The 8,630-nt window shown below is 37.8% G+C and overlaps 1 protein-coding gene and 1 non-coding gene across 9 annotated transcripts in view; one reads left to right on the plus strand and one right to left on the minus strand.

The window, feature by feature from the left end:
• Window positions 1-8,630, minus strand: part of LOC102670613 (ankyrin repeat domain-containing protein 6) — a 126,679-nt gene that overhangs the window by 32,984 nt on the left and 85,065 nt on the right. The window lies entirely within an intron of this gene.
• On the plus strand, window positions 5,644-5,765 carry Trnal-caa. Its single transcript has 2 exons — window positions 5,644-5,681; window positions 5,721-5,765. It is a non-coding gene; the product is annotated as a tRNA-Leu (tRNA).

Here is an 8,630-nt window from a genome sequence, read left to right on the forward strand (position 1 = left end):
GAAAGCGCTGAATGCGTGCATACGTACATTAATAACAATTCTATCGATTTCATCGTCGCAAAATTGTCGTTGATGAATTTTAATCAAACCATTGATGTAAAGTAGCTGTTGAGATTCTTTTGTAAGAGTTTCAAGCATTATTCGCTCGATACTCGAAGTAAATAATCTTTTCCCATTCGTCGTCGAAAAGTGGAAAAGTAAGGAAAAGTCGGGCGTGTTTACCATTACCACGTGTTGACACGTTTTCTCTTAGTTCCCCCTTATCAATGTAGGTTAATCGTGATAAGGGAATCGAGCGAGACACCTGGCTCGAAGCGGCGCGGGCTTGATCGAGTTGGCCGATAACCAGGCCAATTGACAATTGTCCCAGCGTACAGCGTCGATTTATCACGTTGATAACGGAATAATTGACAAGCGGCGAGTCCCACTGGCAGATTTACGGTAGCTATACGTAGTTACGAACGCATAATGCGACGAACCCCTTTCGCCACTCTACAAAGATCATTCTTAACGGATAACGCGTCTGAATGCACGGATTAAGGGCTCGAGGAACCGCGGTGGTATACACGAAACGTTCTGTGTGAGGTCGAAACCAGTTCCGGACGCCGCCAGTATCCGTTTCGACGGATCTAGCCATAATGCAGATTCATCTCGAGGAGGATATTCAAAGTATCATCCCTCCCTTTCTCTCTTTCTCTCGGCTCCGATAACGGCGTAATTGACAACGAGGCGGTTAAGATCGCGCAATTACGCCTCGTTGCGCGATCCATTTCTATGCAAAGAGCGAAAGATTGAAACGACGTGAGCGTATTTCTCGAAATACAAATTTTCGAAAATATTTTATCGTATCTTTTCAGATGTTGAATTTCGAGTATTTTTGTGTATTTTTATAGGCGAGGGATTGATGCTTTGGAAAAGAAAGATCTTCGAATTTTGAAACTTTTGTTATTTTTCGAATCTGAAAGAAATCTCGAAATTTTGAATATACTTGGAGTTTCAAAGTCGAAGGGGGGAAAAAATAATGACGGATTCGAGGATACTTAGAATTCGTAAGAAGAGAGAAATGATGAAAGTTTTTAAAATGTAAAATTTTCGAGGTAAATTCCCTCGTTCAAGAATTCATCCATCGTATCGGTGATTTCAGTTTCGTGTCATTCAGGCATTTCGAACGGAACGAACGCCGTACACGAACATTGCGCGAGCGTTTATCCAAGATTCCACGACGTTAGCCCTGATTCACGCGTAAAGTAATTTATCGCGGCTTCTAAGAGGCCGCCGATTTACGGCCAAAAAGAGAATGAACGTCAGAAAGTTGCCAGCAGCTCCGCCATTATCTCACGTATACGCCGTAAGATGGCCACGCTCACCCCGCGGGATTTCAAGCCTGATAAGTGGTTATCGTGTTTGAAAATGATCCTACTTTGAATATATGCATATGTACATACGTATCTTCCGTAATATAGAATATCGCCGATATACATTATATTTTAAGAGTAACTGAATAAACGTTCTGGTTTAAGGATCGACCAACAGTGAGAGGCAATGGTGTTAGGTTAGGTTAGGTTCCACCGTTTGCCAAGATATTCGTTTCGCTTTAGATTTTATCTTCTTCTTTTTAGAAAGAGGAGATTTAGAGTTTATTTAGAGTTCGATACGGAGAAGTTAAAAATTTTCCTCGAGAAGTTAAAAATTCATCATCGATTCTTTCGATGTTTAATTTCGTATATATATATATATGTTGGCGACCATATTTCATCGTATTTCGATCACAAGTTAAAAATTTACTTTACATTTCTCGTCCATTTTATTATTCACCTCTTCCTCAAACAAAACCGTACGATCGGTAAATAATCGTTATAAAAAGTTCGAAGCGGTAAAAGGCGATAAATTGACACGCGAGGATTACACAACAAGCCAAGATACTGAACATACAAATTTAAATTACTCACGCGAGCCTTCCCACTCGCAATTTAATTTCTTAAAACGAAAAAGATAGATCCCCTCGACGCCAATTCTTAGCCATATTCCCTTATTCAATTTTTGCAGCCCGATCGCGAGAGAGTACACGTTCTCCAAGGAAGGCGAAGCTTTATTAGTTTCTCGTTTATTTCCAATAAAATAAACACGGTTCCCTATAGATGGATTGTACGCGTGTATTGCGATATTAAAAGAGAAGGGCGTACGTGAAAGGAGGAAGAGGAGGAGGAGGAGGAGAAGAAGAGGAAAGTAGCGAGAGTTTGTTCACCTCCATCGCGAGCAAGTAGCCGGAGCCGGCTAACATCTTTGCATACGTTGTTACGCGTCTAGTCGCGGCTCGAGGCTGCAGATTCGCTCGTCCGTTTGATCGCGAATCACCGAGATCTCGGCATTCCACGTCGGTCACGCTGTATTTTTTTCTTTTTTTTTTTTTTTTCTCCCCCCTCCATCTTTCCTTTTCCCGTATAAATTCGTGCAAAATCGTTTCTCTTTGCGCGCTTTCGCCGTGGCAAAAAGTCGAAACTGGAGAACAGGATACGCGGTATAAAGTAATCGAGTTGGAAGTTGGATGTTTCGATGGAAATCTGATCCTCTACGATTCGAGATGTTATTTCTTATTTTTGATAACGGTGGATACTTTAAATATTAGGTGTGTTGTAGTGGTTGTTCGTGTTATTCCCTAACGTAAATTTAACACTGGTATAATCGAGGGATTAAGATATATTCGACGTAAAATTCTGTAAAGGAATTGTTCGATAACAAAAATGTAATAGGTTGGATCCCTCCACTGTAATTACCTTGTCTTTCACTCCTTCTTTATTTCGTTTAGAATAATCACTCTTTTAAATTCCCCTCCCCATCTATTACCTAACACCCTGTAGCTATAACTCGCGTTAATCATACGCTAACCATAATCCACCAGTAATATCAAGCATTTCTCGAGTATCATTATGCGAAATTAACTTTCGAATATAACTCGCTCGCTAAAAAATTTTCAACCGATAATAAACATTCGTCCTCCTCCTCCTCTTCCTCCGAGTGCAACAAACGAATAAACGAAATTAACAACAAAGCGAGATTAACAATTACCGCGTGACGTATTTCTGAAATACGATTTTCCCTTATTAAGACGCAGAGAAAACCGGCCAACCGGTGTAAAGTAACACCGGTCACATATGCTCCGTGGAACACGCGTCAAGCTTAATTGGATAAAAGTGCGGGCACGGGTTTACGTATCGAGTATCGCGCGCGGTTAGAAGGAAAAGTTTTTCCACTGGACACCTTGGACGATTTCTCTCGATCGATCGCGATGGAACAACGAAGAGGAAAAATCGACACTCGACACTCGTCCTCCACTTTTTTTTTTCGAGTATAATCGGTGAGCAATGGACGTTTATAAGGTTATACGCTTTTTATCGAGAACACTTTCACGGCTAATTATTACGTTTACGATTCCACGTTCCTTCCCCCCTCTCCCTTCGATCGTCGCACTTTCACTTACCTCACGAGAGGAATCGTCAACTTGGTTAAAAGTTGTTGACTAATGGAATAGAATGGATCCAAACCAGTCTTTTGTCTATGTGAATAAAAATAAACGAGTGAATTAATTCTCGGGATTTACTCTCTCGAGTTTTCGATAAACTCGTTTTCGATCGGCCATTCCATAGGGTATGTTGCAACTTTCATTTTCTCTCTAGATTAGATGCTACAAATGTTACAGTGTTGGAATCTTCGATATTCTGATAAGGGAACGTGTTTTCAACGGAGTTTCCATGCTCCACGTTCGAGCGGATGCAAGATTAAGGGGTTTACTTTGGTATAAATCGAATCGCGAAATTTTATCCTTGCCGATATATTAGGCAATTACACAGAAACTTATATACCGCGTGGAATACATTTGCTTCGTATAATAATATAATTTTTGTTTCTTAAAGCAATGAAAACTTTGGTTGATTGTAAATTCTAAATTTTCAACATGGAGAAAGCACGATCGGAGCTTAAACTTATCGCTTAAGTAATTTTCGCAACTTCTATCCACGCGTACAATAGGAATAGGTGTATCCGATTCGCGCCAACGAGAACTCCGTTCAATCATCCCTCGAGATTTACGAGCCCCCTTCGTACGATCATAAGACGTTGAGTAATACGACGGGATGCCGGCCAAACTTCTTCCAGACGACGACGATTCGCGTCTCATAAAATAGTTTCTCCATTCCTCAGAGAAACATTCCTCCTCTCCCTCCACACTCGTAATGACACGCCTGTCTACTATTCTAAAGGTCGGTACACACATTGTCGATAGACTACTCCGCAAGGGGGACCGACGGGTGTCGGGACAGTTTCTTGTTTGGATATTAATAGATTTGGGAATAAAAGTCACTCTTTATTTTCAAATTTATTCGTATCCTCTCGTTCAGTCCCGTCCCCGCTTTCGTGAGTCCTTTGGGTGGTGGCGTACCCACGGACCTGAGCCAAATACCGAAATATATAAATTAAGCAAAAATTTTTATTCCAAAATACATTTATTCATACTTGTTATAAAACTCTTAGTCCTATAAATCTTAGTAGATAAGTCTACTTATCTAAAAATTTATTTGATTATCTGCTATTATTTGATCTCGCTATTGATAGTTATGAAATTGGAATATATGTATGCGTGTGGCTTAGTCAGTTTATTACACGAATAGATGGATCTATTCGTGTAATAAACTCGGGATACACGACGGCCACCGACACCTCTTCTGCTCCCACGCCATTGTCGGACTTGTGGGTGGCTCGACTGCGAAAGATCGAGAGGAACGTGTACGATGAATCGTAAACATCTCTCCCCTTCCTTTCTATTTCGTTTCTTCGTTCCAATTTTTCTTTTTTAGGGCGGAGAAGGGACTAGGAGTTTGGGTCCTTGGTTCGCAGATAAGAATGAATTAGAACGAGAGGTTAACGGTAGTGTTGGGTTAGAGCTGAAGGTTTAGAGTTTGAAATTTTTTAATATTACTCGTGATTCTTGGACGATGGTTCGAATTATATCGGATTTGGAATATTGTATTTCGATATTCTCGATGTTTAGTCGCGTTTAGAATATTAATGATATTTGAAGAAGAAGGTAACATTTGTTCTAGATTGAAGATGAGTCGATCCCATCGCTACGTTTGCTCGATATGGTATTGGAGTTCCGTGAAATCGGGTTCTCGAAACGATCAACACGCTGATTAATTTGCTTTATAAATGAAAAGATTGATCTAGGGACACGAATACTTTCATTCTGATCGCGTAATCGTTTGAACGTCATGATATTAAATTAATTTCTACGATTAGATCGTTTGCATAATATTCTATGCTAATTGTTTCTATATAGAAAATAGAAAAATAAGAAAAAAAGAAAATAAAATCGAGCATGATAAATTAATTTTAATTAAATAAAATTGTTTATTAATCTTTTCATTTATAATAAATTAATATATATAGAATATTAAATTTTTTTAGGTAGATATAAATAAATTTAAATAACGAAATTTATTTAATAATTTCTTCATAATTTCTAGTGAATTAACGTCGACATCGTGTATAAAAAAAGTGAATAAAAATAAATATTTATGTGATTATATTATACTACGATATAGTATTATAGCAAGTTATAATCACTAAAGTGAACGTATGCTACCACATGTCAGGATGGCCGAGCGGTCTAAGGCGCCAGACTCAAGGTTCTTAACCTTCTCAGTTCGAAAACTGAGTTCTGAGCGTTCTGGTCCTCTCTGAGGGCGTGGGTTCGAATCCCACTTCTGACAAATTCTTTTGCACTTTTAAACGATATAACGATAAACATTGAAATATAATTGCATTTCGATAATTATTAATTTTTTTCGAGCAAACTATTCTAAACGCAGCGATGGACGCGTTTCGAACAGTCGCGAGTTCGAATCTTACTAGCAGTAAATTTTTTTTCTTTCTTTCATATAATATATTTTTCCATTTTTTTTATTATCTTTAAAGTTAATCGGTATTTTTATTAATAAAAATTTTTATTAATAAAAATTTATCAAAACAATTGATGAAATATATCTTCTATAGATATTTTAAATTTATTTTTCTAGATTATAAATAAGATTTGGAAAATATATAAATCTATATCTAAAAAAAAATAATATTGTTCGGATTAAATTATTTTCTAAATTGAAATTAGATCAGAAATTCTTCGAATTAATATTTATTATATTCATATTGTACATCGTTATGCCATTATTATATCGTTATATCTAGGTGAAAAGAAAAAATAAAAAAAATTCATGAGTATTAAATTAAAATGTGCTACGAATCAAAAATAAATCGTTATTTTAACTCTAACTACCGTGTTATGTAAACGATTCACAATCGTTCTTACGAAATCTCTTCCATTTCCAAGATAATAAGCGGATTATAACGTCACGAGCATAGTTCTGTATCGTTTTACCGTTTGGTCTATTTTAGGCGTGTCTATTTTTTTCGCTCTTTCCCACACGATTTCTCACATATTTACGAGCATCGTGACACAATAAGCGTTTGCCTCGATTCACGGCGCACGCTTCTCCGTAATAATGCCCTTAACCGGCAACAGATGGCATTTCGAATGCTCGAAACCGTGCATCCGCGATATCCATTATCCAAAACTCTAAACAAATTAAATTATCCACGTTTCCCGATCTACGAATCGTTAATCTTCCATCCTCGAAATCCACGGACGTCCACTAACCATCATTAATTTAGAAAACCCCCATCCTCCGTTTATTAACTCGACAACAACTCGAAAAAACAATTGAAACCGTATCAACCGTCCGAGGAACGGTGCGGCACTCCCACATTCAGAATCGAGACGCGCTCGTTCATCATCCTATCGAGGCAAAAAGAGGAGACAGTTCTCTAATCGATACATCTCGGTTGAGACGTAAAGAGAGAAATGGATTTTATAGCCGCGTTATCGACCTAGATTAAAAGCGAAACGTCATTCGGCCCCAGTGACTTATGACTCGACTTTTCTGGACTTTGTTCTGGCATTCGTTCGCGACTAACGAGCACCACGCTGCTCCTGATTGATGCCGGATCGACGTTTCTCAAAAGAGCAGAACGAGACAGAGCAGGTTGGAGGCATATCGAAAGCGGGATCACCCATTTTATCTTCTCTCTTCTAATTTCTCGTCCATGGGTAATTAGGCGGACAACGTATGTCATTAAGGGTATTCGAAGAGTTACGAGAGTCGTGCACCGAGGTGATTTTTGCTTCTCAGCGACACCTCGTTGCTGAGACCAGTTTCTCTCGATTGATACCGGTGGCGTCGCTGTTGCATCGGATAATGGCGACGCTCGGGTTAAATTGAAGACTCTCCTGGTTTAATTGGGGCTGGTGAACGAGGGAAAGCTAGCGGAGGTTTCGTTTAACGTTACATGGATTCTGTCTGAAAATTAAAGGATTTTTATTTTTGAAAATAAAATTGAGAACATATCGATTTGTAATAATGTTGATAGTGTTTTAAATATTTTTCTACGCAATTTTGGAAGCGTCTTCGAACTCGATCCTCTGGTATGAAATTTATTTTAATAAAACAATTTTGAGCATCATTTTTTTTTCGACATCTCGTGGCGTACCTTTGTTTGCTGAATCATAAATGGAAGCAATCCCTCTGAAACCACAATTGGAACCACCGTTGTAGAAAGAAGATTGAAGTAAATTGGGCAGACAAAATTACACGGAACTCTTTCGCCTCAAACAAAGCGTTAAAACGTTCATCGAATAAAGGACATTTCTTCAAAATTCTTTTTTTTAACGATACATCAAAATTTGCAAACGATGTAAAACGATATAAAAAAACATTTCTATGATTACAAACACGCATATTCAATATTTAATCTTTACTCCATCTTCGATATTTCAAATTCCACTCGCAAATAACTTGGAACACAACTCTATGGAACGTTAAATTTTATTCCTTCGTTTTCACGTCAGAGATCGTTTAATGCATTCCGAGGGGAAATGTTGATCGTCCAACTTTGTGATATCGAATCAAAATATTTTACACGGAGAAACGCGTCTTCCTTCCTCTCTTTATTTAAAACATACCGCGCGGAATGGTATTTTAATTACACGCTACGTTTCAACCGTGTAGGCGAGAATGTTCCATCGTGTTTCGCGATGATCGTGGGTCAGACGGTGAGCTTTCGCAACCGCGAAATGAATAGGGAATAATTAATTAAGCCCCATATAAAGAAACGAAATAATCCGCGTAATAGGTGTAGCCGCCTTTTCATAATTGCGTTAATTAAACGACTCGTACATCCTCGATTTTCATCCTTATTCGACCCATTATCGATAATTATGCTAATGGAATGTTAACTTTTACACAAAAAACTGATATAACTTAATGTAATTCAATATTACGCGATTCAGATAAAATTATACGTAACATACGTATAACGTTGAATATTAGAACGGTATTATAAGTGAAATTAAATTATCATTTTGCTTGGCAATAAATTTGATATATAAAATTGAACAACGTTGTCCAGAAATTCGTTTTATACGGTATTATAAGTGAAATTAAATTATCATTTTGGTTGGCAATAAATTTGATATATAAAATTGAACAACGTTGTCGAGAAATTCGTACAAATTCGTTTCAAAC

Source organism: Apis dorsata, unplaced genomic scaffold, assembly GCF_000469605.1.
Source record: "Apis dorsata unplaced genomic scaffold, Apis dorsata 1.3 scaffold_97, whole genome shotgun sequence".
Taxonomy (NCBI): Eukaryota; Metazoa; Arthropoda; class Insecta; order Hymenoptera; family Apidae; genus Apis; species Apis dorsata.